A 20,677-nucleotide genomic window follows, 5' to 3' on the forward strand; every position below is an offset into this window, starting at 1 on the left:
ACGGGAGCCACCTGTTTGATCAAATGTTGTATCAATGTGTAATTTGTGGTTTTGCATTGTGATTTAAAGTATTCATGTTGTAATGTCTGCTTGTTGCTTTGTTGCTAGAATAGTCTAAGAAAGGGTGCCACCCATATCCCTTAAACTTTTTATTACATTTTAAAATAGTTCAACTAGTTGATCTACGTCTACACCTTGTGAGTTTGTAGATCAGCTATTTAGGCATTAGTAATAAGTTTAGGCATAAGGGTTAAGGGGTGGCACAAGATATAGCCCTAAATGTTTAATGTTCAACAACGCAAGAAGAGTGTGGGTTTGAATCCTACCAGTGTGGACATATTCCTGCCAGTGCCCTTTGACCAAAGGCACTGGAGAACAGCTGCTCTCACTGCTCCTAAAAGTTATAGTATGAGTGAAATGAGCTTGGCACAGACATGTGCAGAGCAAGTTCTGTCAGGAAACTCAGCGCAGTTGTTGGTGGTAGTTTGCACTACCACCTGGAACTGATCTGTGTTACCTTAGCTTTTAACCATATTAACCATTATTTTAAACTTTATAGCTATAAGTAGATAGACAGATATACAAGCTCGGCAAGTGCCATCTGCTATTTTTGCAATCTTTGAATATATATTCTAACATAGCGAACGTTTTTAACTCAAATATTTGCTTCCATGGGGTCCCTGGAACAAAATATTTTCATATGGGGGTCCGCGGGCAATTACAGATACCGGTAATTCTGGGGGTCCTTGACACAAAATAGTTTGAGAAACACTGAAATAGAAACATAGATTTTTCAGAAAAGAATGTCGACATTTGTATTTCAAGATGAAATGTACAAGCTTGTGACCTTGTATATCTGCTATTTTTGAGAGACACTGTTCCAAACCAATATTCTAAATCCTAAGAGTTAAAAAACTGTCTGTCTGTCTGTCTGTCTGTCTGTCTGTGGAAAAGAGACAGTGACAAACAGGCGTAGAGATCAGAGAGCCAAATTCTCAAGGAGAGACAGCGAGCTCATTAAAACAAATCCAAGAAACATATTCCACATTCCCGCAAAATAAGACACAAGGTTAAAGCAAAGTGAAAAACACTCACTTTCCTGCATAAACAATCCAGCACTTTTCCCATACAAACGCACGTGTAGGCTACTCTGCTATCTCCGAATCCACATTTCCCTTTCATCAGGTCATTCATTAAATTCATTCCACTAGAACAACAGTAAAATAAGGTTTTTGTGAAATGCTAATGAGGATGGGTGCATTCTAGGCCTACAGTACATAAAAAACAGTCACCATTCACAGTAGAATAACATTAGCATACACTATAGGCTACTATAATTAAGCCATGCTGCTTGCCGAGTGCTGTGGATATACTAAAACTAGTGCTGCACTTTGACTCCACAAGCTGGGAGGAACACTTCACATGTGACAATGAGACCCTGAATTAGATGCAGAGATTAAGGATTACACTCAAAGCTGACAGAGAGAAATGTGATGGGGGAGCATCGTCGTCATGAGAAATTATACAGAAATCTACAGAATACAATCTTAGGAAGAAAATATAGGACTGACGGAAGGATGCAATCGGGACTTTGACACAGTCAACAAGAATGAGGAGAAGAGATATTTAGCTACAAATGTAACAGTTGTTTATAACAATCAGAACCATGAAATTGTATGTCTGAGATATATTAAAGAACTAAAAGAAATAAAGGCCCTGACTTGATCAAACAAAACAACAATTCAATTCACTTGAAAAATCAATAGGTTTCAAAGTACAAATGAAAATGAAAATCCGATTATCCGATTATCCGAGTATCAGAAAAAGTAATCCCAAAAGTAATCCAAAAGTAATCAAACCAAATATTGTAGATCTTCAATTTTCCAAAAATCAAGTAATCCTTATAAGGTCAATAAAATAAGGCAAAGGGGAAAAAAGTATGTTCCTCACGCAGTCAGAAGGCGCGTTCCCCTTTGTCCAAAAGCTCTGAAGGGATTCAGAACTAAACCCTCAGAACTGTTCTTTGACCAAACTTTTCTTCTTCAGATCTCAACGTTTCCTGGATCCACTACTCTGCGGTTTATCAATTTCTGATTATGGTTTAAGTATTGGCCTTAAAAGAGTCTCCTTGAAAAAACCACACCAAACTCTTTTTGATACCTAAAATGGAACCCCTGGTCACCTCACTTCCTGTACCTTTATAGCTGTTCCTGGTACCTCACTTCCTGGAACTATTGATAACATGCCTTTTCCCCACAGCTCCCTCTATGATCAAACCTTGTCAACAGGAAATTAATGACCAATGGTTTAACTACACAAAACAACATCTTTTCCGTACACTATATTTCGGGGTTACAATATTTTAACCAATATATTCCCTATAGTTATCACCCAGTATATTTAATTTTCTTTCATTACTCATACCAGGACAAGAAATGCATTTCTTCATACATTTATGTGGCGGTGTCATGTTGTTAATGGATTCATATATTTTCTTGTATACCATTAGTCCAACGTCTGATTTTTATTTTTAAATAGCAGATCTACAAATTGTGAGCTTGTAGATCTGCTATTTTAAAATGGCTGAAATGTATATAGGGCTGAAGTGGTTGATGTATGCTTTGCAAAAATAATCTAAATCTACAAGTAACTATAGTAACTTAAGTTTTCATATAAATGTAGTGGAATTGAAGCAAAAGTATTGGAAATTGGAAATAGCCTACTCAAGTATACAAATACCTCAAAACTGTACTTAAGTACAATACTTAAGTAAATGTATTTAGTTACTTTACACCACTGCATGCATACGGTATGTGGAGATGTTCTTCAGAACACATGCCAGATGTGTACCAGACGTACGGCATATAGAGGTGATGCTGATCACCCAGATGTGTACCAGACGTACGGCATATAGAGGTGATGCTGATCACCCAGATGTGTACCAGACGTACGGCATATAGAGGTGATGCTGATCACCCAGATGTGTACCAGACGTACTGTACGGCATATAGAGGTGATGCTGATCACCCAGATGTGTACCAGACGTACGGCATATAGAGGTGATGCTGATCACCCAGATGTGTACCAGACGTACGGCATATAGAGGTGATGCTGATCACCCAGATGTGTACCAGATGTACGGCATATAGAGGTGATGCTGATCACCCAGATGTGTACCAGATGTACGGCATATAGAGGTGATGCTGATCACCCAGATGTGTACCAGACGTACGGCATATAGAGGTGATGCTGATCACCCAGATGTGTACCAGACGTACGGCATATAGAGGTGATGCTGATCCCCCAGATGTGTACCAGATGTACGGCATATAGAGGTGATGCTGATCACCCAGATGTGTACCAGATGTACGGCATATAGAGGTGATGCTGATCACCCAGATGTGTACCAGACGTACGGCATATAGAGGTGATGCTGATCACCCAGATGTGTACCAGACGTACGGCATATAGAGGTGATGCTGATCACCCAGATGTGTACCAGACGTACGGCATATAGAGGTGATGCTGATGTCCTTGTGTCAGCGAGTGAACCGCAAACCTCACTTCTGTTTTTATAATGCTGTAATGGAGGTTGTAATGATACAGGTCACTGGCCTTTTTACCCGATCACCTGAATGGGATCAAACAATTGTGTGTGCGTGTGTGCGTGACGTGTGTGTGTGTGTGTGTGTGTGTGTGTGTGTGTGTGTGTGTGTGTGTGTGTGTGTGTGTGTGTGTGTGTGTGTGTGTGTGTGTGTGTGAGTGCATGTGTGCGTGCGTTAAAGCTGAGAAAGCTGAGAGACTGACATTAAGAAAGATGAGAGGGAGACAGTGTTGGACAGACAGACAGACAGACAGACAGACAGACAGACAGACAGACAGACAGACAGACAGACAGACAGACAGACAGACAGACAGACAGACAGACAGACGAACAATGACAGGAACAAATGGAAGAGTAGGAACAGAAATCTAGATCGACAAAACTCCAATCAGCCAAGCTGTTTCATATGGTTATGATTACATGATTTATGCATGATTTATGATGATTTATTCATGATCCAAGCCACTGTATCATCAACTAAAAACCAGAACAGCTCCACCACTAATATCAAGTCCAACATAAAGTCCAGGCTTGTCACCCCTTGAGTGGAACATTTTTTCTATTCTCTATAGGCCATATCAGAACCATATACAGAGTTACGAAAACTCTGTTCACTTCATGGGGTTCTCCTACATAGACTTCTATTGAGAATGGGGACAACCAACTGGGACAAGTCCTGGACCGGAAGTAGGCAGAAATGCATTGGACTCAGGCAACAGCCCAGCTTTAATGATCTTAAATCCCTTTATTTTAGATTGTTTTGTAGTAATCGTACAACATACACATTACAATACTTTAAAACAGTTGGCATGTTGCACACATGCCTGAAATGGCTCTTATTGCACCGCCCTCGTTAAAAACAATTAAAACTCCAGCTTGTCCCTCTCCAGGCTGCATGAGCAGCGCTCGAGCGCTCGGTTTCTGCCCCCTCAACATCACAACTCTTCTATTAGATGGCTCTGGGCCATATAGGCCATATCTAATCCCAACATGATGAGGTCTATTTCATCCCATGTGTCAACATTTGCTCAATATGGCACAATAACACACTCAACACTCTGTGCCCCCTCTCCATTGGTTATTTCTTGGATTTACCATTGTTCATAAAATGTCTTATTGCTTGCTGTAACACCTTGCCTCAAACCAAATCTCCAACGTGAAACACTACAGTCTTTTTTTCTTTTTTAAAGGCCTAGTGCGCCATGCGCCATCCAGACACACACATGATGACCATTTCATAACGCAGCGTGGCCCCACCCCATCACTTCCTCATTCCTCCTCCAGGTTCTTCCTGTTTTCCCTCTAACTAAAATAGCCTTCAGTCATTCAGTGTTTTTGGCTCAAGTCTCGAGGCATCATCGTTGGCACTGCTAGCCTTCCCGCTCCTGGGCGTCTATAAAGCTGGGTGGCTCGCTGCCTGGTGGCTCCGCATCGCTCCACCTTTTCCCTGTAGTGACTCAGGCCCCTAGTCAGGCATGAGTCATCCCCCCCCGCGCTTCTTGGATCGATATCCAAAAAAACAGGTATACATAAATTGCAACAACAATGAGGCCAAGTCAAAAATGTGGTGAGAGAACATTACTTTGCTGGCCATTTGGAAATTAAGGCCAGCCGCCTGAGTTAGACTTTGTTGCGTGGTTGTGTCGCTCAGTTATGTTCAGAAATTACTAAACCTATCTCTAAACCTAACCTAAACATAATAGCCTATAACCGCAAGCATGGGAGCAGCGCATGTTCGCCAACCAGCAGCTCTCTCTCTCTCTCTCTCTCTCTCTCTCTCTCCAAAATCCTCTTAATTTATTCGCTCACTTGGCAACGTCCTCCTCTTTCTCCCTGCATCTGTAGACAGAGCACCTCCCCCCCCGGTAGAGAAGTCATCTACACGATTGATTGGAGTTCATTCAGTGTCTTATTATAGACCAGTATTAAAAAATCCCTCCCTCTCTCCTGCTATTTGGGAAATTGAATGGAGTAAAAGCGTGTGTGTGTGTGTGTGTGTGTGTGTGTGTGTGTGTGTGTGTGTGTGTGTGTCTGTGTGTGTGTGTGTGTGTGTGTGTGTGTGTGTGTGTGTGTGTGTGTGTGTGTGTGTTGTGTGCGTGCGTGCGTGCGTGCGTGCATGTGATCGTCAATGTTAGCCAAACAGCATTAGTTGATAGTTGAACATTATTGAATAGTACTTGTTGAATGTCACAGTGGCATTGTGTTGCAAGTGGGCCCCAAATAATTGGCAAAACACAAAGATCTTATTGCTAATAATAATATAAAATAAATAAATAAATAAATAAACTTAATGTTGATAATTTGCTACACTGGCAATATATTCACACACTATTCACACAATAAGGCCAAAATACTGTACCTAAAAATACATCAAATGTACAGGAGCAACTACTTATCCTGCTTTCAAACCAGGATCTATGGCACTTTGCCTGCCTGGCTGCCTGCAACCACATAGCACACCACGGCAACATAGTACCAACCACATAGCACACCATGGCAACATAGTACCAACCACATAGCACACCATGCCAACATAGTACCAACCACATAGCACACCATGCCAACATAGTACCAACCACATAGCACACCATGGCAACATAGTACCAACCACATAGCACACCATGCCAACATAGTACCAACCACATAGCACACCATGGCAACATAGTACCAACCACATAGCACACCATGGCAACATAGTACCAACCACATAGCACACCATGCCAACATAGTACCAACCACATAGCACACCATGGCAACATAGTACCAACCACATAGCACACCATGCCAACATAGTACCAACCACATAGCACACCATGCCAACATAGTACCAACCACATAGCACACCATGCCAACATAGTACCAACCACATAGCACACCATGCCAACATAGTACCAACCACATAGCACACCATGCCAACATAATACCAACCACATAGCACACCATGCCAACATAGTACCAACCACATAGCACACCATGCCAACATAGTACCAACCACATAGCACACCATGCCAACATAGTACCACAACCTCTCATGTAGCAGAACACCATTGGATGTTAGTTGGACATTATTCCAATTATAGTGCTGTTGGGTTATAAATGAAAATGTGTGCATCAGTGCATGTATGCGAGTGCATGTGTGTGTGTGTGTGTGTGTGTGTGTGTGTGTGTGTGTGTGTACCCCACGTGTGTGTGTGTGTGTGTGTGTGTGTGTGTGTGTGTGTGTGTGTGTGTGTGTGTGTGTGTGTGTGTGTGTGTGTGTGTGTGTGTGTGTGTGTGTGTGTCGCGCACACACGCGTGCATGTGCGTGCGTGTGTGTGTTTGTTCAAGAGAGAGTGGTTTGGCATATCAGGCCATTATGTTGTGGCGTGGCAGGCTACCATCTGCCACTAGGGACACAGGGAATCTCTCTCTCTCTCTCCATCACTCTTTCCATCTCTCTCCCTCTCCTTCTCTGTGCCAGGCTCTGTTCTCCCTATAGCTGTTTCCGTCAGAACATTCACCATGCTGGGCTGCCTGGTGTAGCCCCACACCCCCTCTCTCTCTCTCTCTCTCTCTCTCTCTCTCTCTCCCTCTCTCTCTCTCTCTCTCTCTCTCTCTCGTCTCATGCATCCTTACTTCCATCTCTCTTTCTTTGGTTTATTTTCTTTGCAATACATATGGTGTACAGTATATTAAATTATATCAATATGTCGTTGCAAGCTGGTGTCGCATGCTGAAAAGAGCCCACCTACAGGCTCTCACACACATGTTATTTTCGGGGTACCTGCCTGCACCAATTGTTTGTTCAAGGTACATCTGCTCATATAGATAGTATTGTGGACACTGGAGAGTTACAGAGAGAGAGAGAGAGAGAGAGAGAGAGAGAGAGGGGAAGGGACGGGAGAGAAAATAGAAAACGACATTGCGTGCGTCACAGGCCTGATTTAACCTGCAACACTACGAGGGAACGCACGTGCAATAATGTTTCCCACAACAGTAAGGCCATCTTAATATATTAAAACCAGGAAAGCATCCGTGTCATTTTAGATTGTTATTTTTTTAATCTTGAAAGTGTGAGAACTACCGATTTGTAGAAGGCGTTTGTGCTCCAATGTGCCGTAGAATCGGCCTCAGGTCTACTAGCCAAATGTTTGGCAGGTTTTACTGTGCATGTTTGCCGTGGCCCCCTGCCAGCCTCCATTGTTGGTGTGTGTTGAGGGAGGGGGTAGACAAACACATGCCTCCTCCTCCAACACACATGGAGCCACCAGCCGGCTTCTTCTTCTCACCTGGCCATACGAGGAGCTGCATGGGAGGAGGAGTGTGTATAACATGCAATTGTGTTGTCTGAGTGCCCAGCCGAGCCACAGGGCACTGCTGCCGGCCGGCCGGCCGGGGATCAACCCAGGCCTCTGTGGTGAGTGAGCGTTCTACCTCTTTGGCAGTGGTTCTCAACCCAGGGGGGTCCCCAAATGATTCTTAATATAAGAAAGAGGCAAGCTTGTTGATTGGCTATTTTCACAATATTTGTCTGTGGAACTGAGTCAAACAACTCGTACAATTCCAAGTGCTTGCCAGGGTGGGGTTCAAATATCATTATTATTTATTAATTAATTTATAGATTTATTTGGGGCTGAAAAGGTTGAGAACCACTACTCTATTTAACCTGGACACCCCGACAGTAGAAAAGCATCTGAAGAATGCGTCTCTCGTTGGTCTCTGTACATCTCAGAGTGACCATTGACACAAGTGCCAAATGGAGTATGTTCAATTCCTACAACAATAATTTACAAGCAAGCCATGAGTCAGAGCCAAGGTGCTTAGACAATTTTAGTTACCGTACTGTTGAAGCTATAGGTCACATGAGTTCAGAGGCTCAGGATTTAAGCCAAGGAACAAGACAAAAATAAAACTTTTTATTTTCTTTCCTTTTTTTTTTTTAATCAAGAAGAGCCAGGTAAAGTAATGAGCAATCAATGCCAATTCCTCCCCTTGGTTAACAGCCAAAGTCAGGCTGCCAGAGTTAGATGGTACCAGTACATTTCAACTAATTAACCTAATGCACAATCTTTCATTCAGTCCTTCAATTTCCTATGCCCTCTTGATGCATTTCAGGGTCACTGAGCAAGAGGCAGGGAAACCCCCTGGACAGGTCAACCTGTCCACTTTAGGACCAACGCTGTCAGACAATCAATCAAGCGTGATGGTGTCTATAGTGTGTCGGGTCAATGTGTGCGCCTACCATTATGTGAATATCCCCTTAATTACAAAGCGAAAGTTTACCCACTGTCCACACACCACTGCCCAAGTCACCATCCTCTCACGTGTGCTCGCCAAGCGGAAGACCCATTTGCCAGTGTTACACTGCCTCTGACGTCACCCCTTACACCTCCACGTTTCCCTGCCACCCACTGTTCACACGACGCCACTTTACTTCTGACTTCTGTTCTTTCCACATAAATAAGGTAATACTAAGTTACGTTTGTTTCTGTGTGTGCACACCCATCTGTTGTTTATGCCAGCCTGCTCGTCTATGAGTGACCTCCCCCTAACGTATTTTCCGTCAAAACCACTCTTTAAGAATGTTTTAGAGATTTGTAGAGATTAAATGGCTTGACCCAGGACTGGTATGGATTTGTAAAAGATTTAGGCCTTGCTAATTTGATTTTGATGTTACAAATTACAACAAAATTTGATTAAACACTTAACTGTACTGTACACCGGTATGCTGGGAAGGCATGCTGCCCTTCCCATGCAGCTGCCCCTGTTGCTGTCGTTTCTTCAATAGGTCAGTTATGATGATAGCCAAAGATTCAAATCTCTGCTATAATGGTCTACATAAGTCACTGTAGTTATCTTCAGCTGAGGAAGACCAAACTTATTTGAAACATTTGCTGATTTTGCACAGTAAAACCATTTTGGAGCATCAAACAGTTTGTGCAGACTTCTTCCTTCTATTCTTCACATGAAGACTCCTTCATTAACAAAACAGTTTTCCACTGCCTTTAACAAAAATGGTTGCATTTGTGTAGGCTAACATAAAATGCAAAAGAGTCAAAGACCCTACTGTACTATAAAACAAACCATATGTTGCCAACTTGCCACTGTATACTGTACACATACTGGGACATATCAACAAGGCTGGAAGTTTATAATTTGACAACTTTCTTTGACAGCGCTGAAAAATCCAAAAGAGGAAGTTGTGTCAAAGCGGTATATGATGGGAAAGGAAGTCCTTATCGATCTGTGCTATATTCAAGATGTAATAAAATGCAGAGTATATATTATATATTCATATATACTCTAAGGGTTAAACCCAGTAAGTGAGGTCTTAATGATGTCCTGCAACATTATACAGCAAATACCAGAACGGTGCTTTGCATAGTTTGACTTTACCTCCAATTAACCAATTAAGACTTGAGGCCGATTCTACAAAATCTTCTAAATCGGTTACATGTTTTCTGAAAACATATGTTGCTATATGAGTGGTGGTGATGTCAAGGACTACCTTAAATTATATGTATTTGGCCGCAAAGTATAAAACAATGGTTAAAGTGGTTAAAATCTAAAGTGCCCCGTAATGGGTTAACCCATTCTGACCTGAGATCAGATTCATACGAGGTTTCCACTGGACACACACTGGTCTGATGAACCCATTCTGACCTGAGATCAGATTCTAAAAATGTCAGTCGTTCTTCGAATTTTTCAAAAATAGCAGACCTACAAGCTCGTATCGCGCCACTCGGTGGCGCGATATGAGCTTGTAGATCTGCTATTTTTCAATAGGTAAAGCATAACATGATGCTAACACCAAAATGGGTGCCCGGTCAGAATTTAAGATCTAACTTGACAGTAATGCATTTGCACTGAAAACTTAAAGGGACACATCGCCCAGCGATTTCAGCAGAGCACATTTAGTGACGGACCGGATGCTATCCCGGATGTGGTTGAAGTAGCTTGATGTAGCGAAAACACTCTCGATGCGATCGACAACAACAGGAGTTATTATTAATTCTAACGCGACTAGCGACGGGCCGTCTAACAAGAGTTATTAACGTTTTAAGATTTTCGATCTCGTCAGCTAAAATATTTAGAACACTTTCCTGAGGTCTTTGTGTGTAATATGTGGTTTTAGATTTTAGCAGTGTCCATGATGTCACAGACACTGGGCTCACTTACTTCCTGGACTACAATTCCCATAATGCTTTGGTGCACTGCTCCTCCTTGTAGATAGGGGGAGGGCTGTAGTCCAGGAAGGAAGTGAGATCAGTGTCTGTGACATCATGGACACTGCTAAAATCTAAAATATCAAAAACACACACAAGTGTTCTAAATCTTTAACATGTATCTTTTTTGCAAAAAAAAAAGAAGGTAAAGTGTCCCTTTAAGTAAACCTGGTTTAGTGGTTTGATGTGACGTGATTCCATTTGTACACTTTCAGAGCTACAAATGGATGAATTACCACTGAGGATTTTTTACTGTGCATCTAATAATACTAGATTTCCCTTATTTTCTTGGTCTCAAGGTGAAATGTTTCCAGCTTGATTCAGCATTGTTCTCACCTTGAATGCACCTGCACAAAATTGTGTTTTTGTAGTTTTAAGTGACCTTTAGGATATATTATTTATACATTTCTGCATTATTTAGGAAGGACAGTGGAAAGAAAGAAAAGAGAGAGGATATGTGCTATATATCAGCTTGAGACAGAAACAAACAAATAAATCCCTATTAGACAATATAATAGTAACCACCTAATTTACCACAGTATATACACTGTATAGCGATATACAATAAGCCTGAAGCCTGCCTTCAGTTAAGGGTTGCGATTGTTGATTGTCTTCTTGGCATTGGCAATAATTCTATCGATTACTTTTGATACTTCTTTTGAGTCACCAGGTACCCCGTGTCCTGCACTCTCCGTATTGTATCCTTTTGCGCTCCGTCCGTGTGTCCGTCCGTCCGTCCGTTACCAGCTATTCTCGCTCCCGATCCATGCCAAACTTTGCACACACACTCCCTGAATTCCGTATACACTATCTCCATAGTCATGTGATCAACACGGATCTGCACCATTTCCCATCTTCCATCCTGATTGGCTATAAGATTGGCTTCCAAAGCTCACATGATTGGGCCGTTTCAAACAAAATGCCACAAATCACAAACACAGTGTGCAATTTCCGTGAAATTATACACGCACATTTCCACTAGGTCGAGGACGACATGACAGTTATTTTTTTTTCCAAATCAGCCTCATGGTGGCGCTATAACAGGGCAATTCCATTTTTTACATATAACTGCATCGATCTGTGTACAACTTTACATTCACACTCCCTAGAGGCCATGGCAAAACATTTTTCCTGCATTTTCCACATCTCCCAGTTATAGCGCCACCGTTTGTTTATATTAGTCACACAGATTTCATCGAAATCTCACGCAAATTTGTACACATGATCTCTGTAGTCATGTGATCAAGACGAGTCTGATTGATTTCTAAGATTCTACACTGATTGGGTAAGATTGTCTTCCAAAGTTTTCGTGTGCAGTACTTTGTTCAGACTAGTTATTGGTCCGACAAATGACAATGACAACCCACCTCATCTCCTAACCTAACCATAACCGCAAGCACAGGAGCAGACAGTCTGACATGCGGATGCATGTCGGACTAATGCCCTGTCTGAATTACATGAGGTCTCCAAAGTTTTCAGGAGTGGCCTGTTTTGTACAAAATGCTGCAAATCATGAACGCAGAGCCCGAGTTCAGTGAAACTGTGCACGGCACGCATATTTCCACTAGGCTGAGGAAGCAATGCCACTTGACATTTTTCAAATCAGCCTCATGGTGGCGCTATAACAGGCCAAGTCACGTCTTTACATCTGCATATAACTTTGTATGCACAAAACGTTGTGTGCAAACTCCCACATTTGGCCTGCATTTTTCAATTCTGTCTTTTCGAGCGCCACCAGGAGGCCCATTTATGTGCAACAATCTTTTTTATATTAGTCCTTCACATTTTTCTAGTTTGACTATGAAATCGTGCATTTCCCGTCAAGTCAGTCAGTAAGTGAATCAGTCAGTCAGTCACACACCATATATGGTCATGCCTCATGACATCATGTGATGTCATCAATATTAAGCCCATACTTTATATGGAGATCCCTGATGTCATATTGGCCAGCAATTCTACATCTCACCTCAAACCCTTAGATCTCCATATATGGAGCTGACCTGTTCTGACATTCCATATGTTGATCCTTCCCCATCCATCCTTCCTCTTTGATGTCTCCCTTTTGACTGATACCTGTCCATTTTAACTCTAGACGGTCCTGCCCCAAGTTATTAGTGCAGCCGCCCTAACATGCAACATACCGAAAAAAACATGTAAATCTCATAAAATTATTTTGTATTAAAAAAAAAATTAAACATCTGAGATACAAGCGCCTGACAGCGCTGACATCCAATGTGTTCTATAATCAGAGCATATAGCCTCTGAACTGAGGCAAATAATACACTAACTGAACAGGATACTAAACGCCAGCCTCGGCTCTGACCCTTACCGCAAAACATTAACTTCAGATGATTATCTGACATCCGACAGAACGCTGGCCCTCTTCATCTAATTAAAGGACACGAGAGGAGACTTCCCATCACGCATTGCTGCTGCTGCTGATGCTGCTGCATGCCGCATATCCCCAGTCCCACGCAGGGAAGCGTACGTATTTGCCATGCTGAAGCGTACGTAGTCCTAAAGACGTATAGTGAAATAAAAAATATGTTTTTCACACTTTTAGAGCATATCCGTGGTCAGCATATTGGCATACCTACAACAATAAATGCCAAAACCATGGGAACATTTCCATTTATATATTTTTATATCAAAAGTCCATAAAAAGCCAATTGTAATTACTTCCTTTGAATGAAAACATGATGCGTGATGACGTGTCGAGGCCTGCATGAATCTTGAATCATGATTTCATTCACCTGATTCCCATTGCTGCACATTCCTCCAAACACAGCTGATTTTGATTACAGTATACTCAAGAGGATGTACGTATACTCGTTTTAAACTTAATCAACATGCTAAAATATGTGTCTGAAAACATTATGGTTAGAAATAAGCCACAACGTAGTAGCATGCTATAAGCTTGCAGTCTGTCTCTCACTTGTAAAGTTTGTAAACAAATAGACCCCACGCGGTAGACACTAACGTCCAATAGCCTGAAGGGATGCAACACACACGTACAGCCTTCCGTTTCAGACTGAAATGACCGAAAAAGCCATTGCACCCCCAATTTAAAGCAGCACTGCAGTATACGTAACAGCACTATCCGACAAAATTATAAAGTTATCATGTTTATAAGCACCAAGGCACAACCGCCAGTCAAAGCAAAGACTGGTCAACTTAATGCGTCCTATACCTGGACATGCTTGGGTGCCATTGGGTAATGAAGTCAAAGACGTTGGCTGCCATGTTATTTTATGTCCAAAAGGTGGCCACTGATACCCAACACTACAGTGCTGCTGTAACACAACCATTCTCAACTGGTGTGCCATGAATATTGCAAGTGGGCCCGCAAATAATTGGCAAAACTCTACGATTGTATTGGTAATTAACATCCAAAAATGTATTTACAAAAATAAAATAAATAAAACATCATGTATGTTTTCTTTAAAATCTTGAAAGGTGAGTTTTCATGGTGATAAATAGGGAAGTATATTGATCCAAGCCGGAACACAATCGATTGATTGATCATTAAAACAAGCATGCTCTGAAAATGCACACGGTCAGCCCACACATCTGACGATTTAACACGACAGCCGGGGCTGCAAGCGCTTTTGACGTTTTCAAGTGGGTTTTTAGAACCTGCACCATGCAGTCTGACTCTGAAAAGGGTAAAAAGAGAGAGGGGCTTGAAGAGACTCTCAACTCTATCAATAACACACCTCATTACTTACACACTGTCACAGAGCGCCCCCCCCCCTCCTCCCACACACACACACACACACACACACACACACACACACACACACACACACACACACACACACACACACACATACACACACACGCACACACGCAAGTAATTAGACAGATAGCTAAAGAAGTCTATTTCTGTATCCCGTTTCACAGGAGGTACTGGGAATAACTAAAGATGGGGAGAGAGAGGGGGGGGGGGTGAAGCTAAAGGCAGAAAGAATGTGGAGGAGAGATGGACACAAGGACGGACGCACGGACGGACCAACATGGGGAGATGAATCAACAGAAAGAGAGAGAGGGTGAGAGAGCTTGGAGAGAAGGGAGACAGATGGAGAGAGCACCAGAGCCAACAGTGGAGCTAAGTGGGTAGTGAGTTCCCCAGACAGAGTTCCATATGGCCTGGCATCGCCACACACACGCACGCACGCACGCAGGTACGCACACGCACTCATAAAACACATAAGCTCTCTTGTAACCTTTATACAAATATGCACAACACACAGTAGCCTATATATAGACATAAGCAAGTGCATACTTTACACACTGCCACACACAGAAGCTAGTTTCCATACACAATACACAAGCCACAATACACAACCCCCCCCCACCCCCACCCCCACACCATACACATGCCTTTGAGTGACCCGTAAGGGTCAGTTTTTATACTCACAGTTACATGAACTCTATGCATTTTACTGTGTATGCATGAATCATACACACGTTGTGGAACGAAGTCCCATGCATGTAAACATGCAAGAAACACATTTTATTGGACGTACGCACACGCACGCGCACACACAAGAAAATGAACCCGTGTCATAATAAACAAGCCTGCTCGTGCTCTATAAGGAAAATGTTCGCCGACTACCTTTTTTCACTGACGAAAACAAAATAAAAACTGAATAAAAACTGAGCTATGATGGCATATCTTGATCGGCATCCTCCCTGCGGCATTCAGTTCTGTAATGGGTGATTCTGTGATTATAAGTGATTATGCATTGTTCTAATGCAATATGTATATGTACAGTATATCTATGTGGTATATGGCATACAATTGAAGTTATGTTGTAATGTAATATCTTGATCTTGTGCTCTGCTCTGGGGGGTTGTTGATATCAGATTCTGTGTCTCGGTGCACAGGTAATCTCAAAATCTGTGAGTAGAGCCACACTGCCAAACTAAACGCAATAGCTTTTCAATAAATGGTATTGGTCAATCCTGAGCTGAGTCTTAATGAAATAATTTACTGCTGTTGGCGTTTCTGTAGAGTTGGGTTTATATATATATATACTGTATATATACATATACCGGTACACAATATATCTACAAGTAACACATCACAATGCACCACATTGTGAGGTTGATCTTTTATGCGACACTAATATGACAATGTTGGACATTCATTTTATATATATATATATATATATATATATATATATATATATATGAGTTGAAACATGGCGATACAAGGTTTGCGCCCGACAGTGACATAATTTGAGACCAGCTAGTTTTCACCTCCTCAGACTGTTCTGAGTTCAGCTCTTCCACCGGAGCACAGGGCCTCAAGGGAGGACCAGGACCGCAGCCAATCCCTGAAGGAAGTGAGGAAGTGACTCTCAGCCAATCCCAGGGCTCCATGAGGTTACTACAGCGCTGCTGGGCCATCGCCATGGCGCCCTGCTGTCAGGAGACACCTGGCCAATCAGGATGACCGATGGGAGGTGTAAACAGTCCTTACATTACTACATACCGTTATGTTAAAGAGCGATTGTTGCCTTTCGTAAAGGCATTTGTGTGGTGCATGCACATGGCGATTATAGCCTCTGTGTGTGTGTGTGTGTGTGTGTGTGTGTGTGTGTGTGTGTGTGTGTGTGTGTGTGTGTGTGTGGAAAGAGTCACTGTGTGGTTTGTCATGAAAGCACTTAAACATAGCAGTACGGTAGAGGGAAGGGAATGCCACCCAGAAAACGAGAGAAATTGGGAATGTATGGGAAGCTTGTGCGCATGCGCCGCACTCACATCTAACACCACGCGTGTTGTTGTTGTTTCTCCGTGAATACTGTGTAACTATATACACTATAACACTAATATACCCACACACACGCACACACACAAGCTGGCACACACACACACACACACACACACACACACACACACACACACACACACACACACACACTAATGGAATAAATGCAAGCTTTATCCTTTGATCATCGTGTGGCAGGGAAAAATACTCGCTGCTGACCATATAGTCATGTGAACTAGGACACAACGTATGGAAGCAGTTTACATCGACGCGCAAACAAGCTAACAAGGACAGCGAAGCCCACATAACTTCAAAGGCGTCATAGAGTAACAGAGAAGAAAAAAACAATTGTGTTTCAAGCCCAGCACAGTGCATTAAATCTGTTCTGAACAACTGACAAACACTGGATTAGCAGTAAAGCAGAGTTTCACAAAGAGAAGCTGAAGTGTCACTAAACCGATGCATATCACTTTGCAGCCCTCATCATACCACTACGTAGCCCACATACATCTATACATCACATTGTCCATCTGACCAGTATGCCCATATATGAGCAAATAAATGGTATGGAGATTCAGTTGTCCAAACTTGTCGACCAATCCACTTCAAATTCCCCATACATTATTCCCCATGCATTATTCCCCATGGCTCGAGCGAGGAAGCGAGCCATGGTGTCGCTATAGGCATAATACTGATTGTATGGGAGCAGATTTGATTTGATTTTAGCTAGGATCTATTTTAGCCCATTGGCAAATCTTCCCAAAATCCACATTAAAAACATAACATTACAGCATACAATAATCATAAAAGGCAAAATACAAGTGCAAATATTACAGCTAATCTTCAAACCTCACACAGTATAACGTCCAGAACTCAGAACTGAGCCTATTCAATATAAAACACTATCATCCTTGCCAAGCTTTCCTCTGTTTGGAAAGTGCATGCCAAACATAATGTGATTAATCGGTGTGTTTCCTTTCCAGATTGTTTGGTTGCCTCCCCTGTAGAATTTTATTTTTTGAGAGTCTTGCTTTGATAAAGTGAAATGCTGTATACTTGCAAATTGGCTTGAGAAAGCTGTCTAGCTAAATGGAGAACATCAGATAAAATAGAGTGAGTAGTTGACGGGGTTGCCTGATATTGTAAAATCCATATGTGGCACAATGCATTCACCTACCCAGTGACATGAAACTACAACTGCACGACAAAGGCTTCAACTAAACAGTGAGTGCACGGGGACATCTGTGATGTTGTCACTATAGTTATTGAAGCATTTATGGTACTTAACGAAAATAGCATATACTGTATAAGTTCGGAGCGCATAACATTGCAGTATGTTCCGAGGTTGTAGATCTGCTATTTTTCTAGCGCAACACTGGCGTGTGAGTTGCTTTATTTTGTATATGCATCTCGAAGACTACTCCTACATACACTTGTTACCATGAAACAAGTGGGATTACTATTTCATTCATGCATCTGATTATAGTGCTTGATTGAAATAAATATTAACTGAATACGTAGGCAGATACATAAGACTTAATTAATCCTAAGACACACACACACATGCGCAGCACACAGCACACCACACACACACACACACACACACACACACCTGCATAAGCATGATTCTTGCACACTTACACGCCCTTATACACATGCACACACTAACACACACACTGTCAATGCAATGTTGTGCTCACAGTGCACGAGTGCATGTGATGCATCACAGTGCATTTAGAACTCTATTCAAACTTAACTTACATACATACTCTTTACCTCTCACATAAACATGTACACCATCAAAACAATTGATCAATCATTTTACATGTTGTCAGCGTCTCTCTTGACTCACACACACATACGCACGCACGCACGCACAGTCACACACACACACACACACACACACACACACACACACACACACACACACACACACACACACACACACACACACACACACACACACACACACACACACACACACACACACACACACACACACACACACACACACACACACACACACACACACACACACACACACACACACACGATGCATATTGACATACAATGTGCATTATGTCTATTTAGGGTGTTTTATGTGCTCCTACAATTCCCCTGATGCATTTCATGAGAAAGCTCCTGACTGAGATGCCTGTATACATGAATTGCCTATACTGTACATGCCATTACATCAAATTGGTTAAACTTTTCTGAAGATTGCTATTTTGCTATAAATCCCAACATACGAGGAAAATGTCTGGCCACCAAGAGTAGCGGCAAAGAAGAAACTAAATTGAAAAATGAAAATGAAATTATAAAGAGGAATTGGCAGTAGGTCATCGTAACCTCTGAAAAATTGGGTTTTATTAAACATGCGTAATGCAGTTACCGCTGGTGGACGGTGATTGATAAGCAGAGGTTTCAACATCATTGTATTCACGTTCACAGATTGTATGCACATGAACTACTGTACAGAGTTTATACCAGTATCCTGGGGTGTTGCAACGTGTTGTGAGCTTGTCGGTTGACCATGTTTGGCAGAGGTGTTGTGTGTAAAAAATGGAGCGGACTGCACACAACGTCAGCTGCGTTTCAGCCTGTTCAGTGTTGGCTTCTCTGGGAACAATTGTCCCTACAACAACTACATCATGATATCATCCCTTTAACAGTATATCCACCAGTTAAGCAAGCAGCTTGGACGGAGACCTGATCAAATTGTGCGAGACACTCGTACACACTGCGTGCAGCCGTGCACACACACACACGCACACGCACACACACACACACACACACACACACACACACACACACACACACACACACACACACACACACACACACACACACACACACACACACACACACACACACACACACTCACTCAATCCTGCCTATAAGCAGCAAGCTGCTGCACTGCCTGTAATGACTCAACAGCACCTGGACTGGATTGACTGGCTGGATTACGTCCATTTTACGTAACGTTAGAACAATAATAGCATGTTTGGCATTTCGGTATAGATAGTGTGCGGTTGCACGCGCGTGCATGTATACGTTCGTGTGTACGTACGTACGTATGTGCGTGTTTGGAGGCCTTGTTTCCTTTATCTATGATTGATGTCTGCTGTGTCTGACAAGTATGTCAACTGTATTGAATGTAACAGTGTTCTGCCGTCTAGGCACTTTGTAACTGGCTGTTTTCCTATTGTCTGACTGCATTGGCAGTTTGTACAAGGCATTCTTGTACTTCTGTTCATACATATTTCAAGTGTACGTGTGTGCGTACACCCGTGTTCCACAATAGATAGATAGATTTCTTTATTTTTGTGTCATGCACCAAAGGCGCCCAGCCCACATGGACTTACAGGACACACCATAACATTGCTTCAATATTGCATTGTGTACAATATACTCACTTAACTAAATCACAAACAAAAGCCATTCAATACCTGACCAGCAAGTTTGATCATTTTAAATGATTTATAACTTTTTGCAGTTCACATGCATCCTTACTTTAATGTTTGTATATTAACAACAGCCGTATCAATCTCCATCATCTTCTAGAATTTGGCACACGGTGCTTCCTGGCACCTCAGTTGCTGCCTTGTTAAAATCAATACATTTACACTGATGTCAACTGATGCAATATTTTCACTGTTCATAAATCAAATATAATTAATTCAACTAACTAAGGCTTATAGCTCACAGTCCACTTATCAACCAAACTAAGAAAGAAGAACAATGTTCACATGGAGAAGAAGAAGAAAGAAACAACAACAAGAGAACTGTTCCCATGTTTTACCACTCTCCGTGAAACCCATTCCATTCCAAAACAGATGCAGCCATCATGTGTTTCTGAAATCTGGGGTAGTTTTAAAGGAACAGTCCTCCATGTAAATGGTGCAAGTGTATCATGCAGCATGCTGGCTAACATGGACATACAGGATTTTTTTTTCTCATTTCCTGTTGAAACAACATTGTTTCAACCTCTAATCTAAGCCGCTAAAAATGTCATTTTTAGACCAGTTACAACCCATTTTTAGACGGCCAGCCACGAAAAACAATTGACTGTTCCTTTTAAAGTGGTAAGCC

At 42.1% G+C, this 20,677-nt stretch overlaps 1 protein-coding gene across 1 annotated transcript in view; it reads right to left on the reverse strand.

The window, feature by feature from the left end:
• Positions 1 to 20,677, reverse strand: part of rims1a (regulating synaptic membrane exocytosis 1a) — a gene marked incomplete at both ends in the record, with an annotated part of 95,911 nt that overhangs the window by 69,630 nt on the left and 5,604 nt on the right. The window lies entirely within an intron of this gene.

Source organism: Protomyctophum bolini (genome assembly GCF_963924005.1).
Source record: "Protomyctophum bolini genome assembly, chromosome: 14".
Taxonomy (NCBI): domain Eukaryota; kingdom Metazoa; phylum Chordata; class Actinopteri; order Myctophiformes; family Myctophidae; genus Protomyctophum; species Protomyctophum bolini.